The sequence below is a fragment of the Pundamilia nyererei genome, unplaced genomic scaffold (assembly GCF_000239375.1).
Source record: "Pundamilia nyererei isolate P.nyererei 1_Seehausen unplaced genomic scaffold, PunNye1.0 scaffold00522, whole genome shotgun sequence".
NCBI classification, from domain to species: domain Eukaryota; kingdom Metazoa; phylum Chordata; class Actinopteri; order Cichliformes; family Cichlidae; genus Pundamilia; species Pundamilia nyererei.
The window spans coordinates 112,464-115,371 of record NW_005187923.1 but is presented as its reverse complement, the minus strand read 5'-3'; the positions used below and the strand labels follow the sequence as shown (position 1 = coordinate 115,371).

General features: G+C 37.7%; 1 long non-coding RNA gene across 1 annotated transcript in view; it reads right to left on the bottom strand.

The window, feature by feature from the left end:
* Positions 1 to 1,153: 1,153 nt before the first annotated feature.
* LOC102212231 (uncharacterized) overlaps positions 1,154 to 2,908 on the bottom strand; it is a 3,565-nt gene continuing 1,810 nt past the window's right edge. Inside the window, exons 4-8 of the long non-coding RNA XR_312382.1 lie at positions 2,620 to 2,743; positions 2,305 to 2,366; positions 2,020 to 2,097; positions 1,506 to 1,563; positions 1,154 to 1,293 (exon numbers count right to left, since the gene is read on the bottom strand). This is a non-coding gene — a long non-coding RNA (uncharacterized LOC102212231). The remainder of the gene's footprint in view (positions 1,294 to 1,505; positions 1,564 to 2,019; positions 2,098 to 2,304; positions 2,367 to 2,619; positions 2,744 to 2,908) is intronic.

The window sequence follows — 2,908 nt, the reverse complement described above, 5'->3', positions numbered from 1 at the left end:
CTTGCTTTCTGTGCACTTCTGGTGCAAGCTATCCGGCAACCAGCAGCTAGCTTAGCCCGGTCCCTACTGACCGAGTAAGGAAGGCAAAGGGTGCCAAAATTAAACGCGATTCAGAGCGACCCCTCCTTGTCAGCTATGAAAAAAGCTATTATAGTTTCATTTTAAAATCAGATATTATTTAACACTTTTCCAATTCAGTTTAGCTTGAGTTCGTTTCCAGAGTGGGTGAAGTTACTAAATTGTGAGAATTATTTTTCTGTCAATCCTAATTTCAATTATTTGCCTGTATGTATCAGGACATTTTGTTAAATTGATTGTTTTTCCCAAGGTAACATCTCTCTGAGTGAGACCAGGCTCAACACGTTTTGGTTTATGCTCTAAGTACCCCGAGTTGTGTTCAATTTTGTATCCATAACAAGTCCTTAATTGGGGTGGCATAAGGAGGACCCACAGGAAAAATAAAGTAAAGCAAAACTGTCATTGAAAAATACAAGCTTTTAATAATAGTAATTAATAACCCATTAGCATTATATAAAAACGCAGTACTGCATAACAGTGTAAAAGTCAGTTGCTTAGAAATATGTAACTTTTTTACCAAGTAGAAAATCAGGTACACCCATTTACCTACTTAATATGACGAACTTCTCATCCAACACCAACTCAACACTTCATGTATAGCCTGATTTATTCCTAAAATAGTCCTCGACACACTGGGTTTTCACAGTATAGTGAACAAATATAGTTGTTCAATGTCTGAAAACATTTCACAAATGTTATTCTGTAGTGTTAAAATTTACATGATGCAGTTTATGTTCTCTGAGATTCTTCTTCACGTCACTGAGTTAGATGTTGAATAGTTTTCATCAGTTACAATCTATCAAATATTTAAGCATTTGCCCAAGCAATGCAGCCCAACGAGAAGCAACAGTGTACAGTCTAAAACCCCTTATTTGAATGACAATTTCAGCAAGAGAAGACAGATTAAAAACCAAAACAAAATCTTTCCGCACCTATTGGATCTTTATTACTTTAAAAATTATGTTCAAGTAAAAATACAAAAAACTAACTAACTTTGCCAGCATGCATGGAAAACAAAAATCAGTTATTTCAAAACTAAGAACATCTCATTTACAGTCACAAAACTGCCAGCTTGTTTTCTGTTTAAGATTCATTTTATTTTTAAGATTGGATGACAGCCATCTTTCAAACTTCAACCTACAGGGAAAAAACAAAACAAAACCACCCTACACAGCTGACTTATGTTTGATTGCAGGTCCACCGTTGACGTCCAGCCTGAAAGTGAGATAAATTGAGATAAAGTTAGATCTGGAAGAGAAGAGTTCACAAGCAAAGCTGCAATCTAATTTTCGCTCAGACATCCAAGGAAGATTTGAACCATCTTTGGTGTTTAAACCTCTGGTGGAAACTACGAATGGCAGGAAAAATCATCATCACAGCGATAAACTCTTCAAAGACGTAAGACTTCAACAAGTAACCGTACATACCAGCTTTAACAGCCTGGAGAATCCACAGATTAGCCTTGTATCCGTGGCAATTATCTCCCTGAAAGGGAGAATACAATTTAGTTCTTAGAACAAAGACATTCAAAAGTAGAGCTACAATCCTCTAATGTTCGCTCAGACATCCAAGGAAGATTTGAACCATCTTCGGTGTTTAAACCTCTGGTGGAAACTACGAATGGCAGGAAAAACATCATCACAGCAAACATTCCCCTTCCACGTTTTAATAAAGACTGTAGCTTCACGGGCATTTAAGGAAAAAAAAAAAAAAAAAAGTCCAAGTTATAGGGGACACATCTACAACACCCCAGGACTTTAAAGCAGAGTACAAACTTGCAGATATAATTTATATAGATATACAGATATATATATTTTTTTTAATGTTCAAATGGTGAGAATTAAAAAAAAAAGAAAAAAAAGAAAAAAAAGGATCCAATATCAATTTTTGTAACTACAGTGTCAAACATCATCATAGCCAAGAACAGCTTGGAATACGTACCAGCTTCAGGAACTCTGACCACCAACACTGGTGCTGGAGAGTCTGCAGGTTGATCCTTTACAGAAACATCCATTCAGCCTGAAAGTGAGATCGAGTTTAGGTCAGTACATAAAGCAGAAAGACACAAGATACAACAGGAATTAAATGTTCGCTCAGACATCCAAGGAAGATTTGAACCATCTTTAGTCTGTAGACCTCTGGTGGAAACTACGAATGGCGGGAAAAATCATCATCACAGCGAAACAATTTCAAAAGGTAAAGTCCAAAATATTAACAAATACATACCGGGAGCAGCTTTGGTGACGCAACAGGTTTACAGCTGGTGGGCATAACTGAAGACGTTCATCCTGAAACAGAGATTGAGGCAGAGTCAGCTCTGAAAGAAGACGTGTTAATAACAAGAGTTGTCTGTGAAGGTTCTCAGTCATCAACAAGAGTTAAACTTCAAAGTGTTCGCTCAGACATCCAAGGAAGACTTGAACCATCTTTGGTGTTTAAACCTCTGGTGGAAACTACGAATGGCAGGAAAAGCGTCATCACAGCGAACTGTAAACTCCTCAGAGCAGCTGTACCGCGATCAAATGACCTTTAATAACTTACCCAGAATCAGGTGCAGTGATGCTGATCCACATCTGCTCCTCTCTGTCCAGAACTCCCTGAACCCAGCATGCTAACACGGCTGAACAACTTCATGACTTCTACTGAAGGCCATTCTCTGCAACGACTGGCAGAAACAGAAAATATGAATAGTTAGGAGCAAGAAGTGACAATCTGATTTAAAACAATATATATAAATAAAAATTCCCTTCAGTCGCTCAGACATCCAAGGAAGACTTGAACCATCTTTGGTGTTTAAACCTCTGGTGGAAACTACGAATGGCAGGAAAAA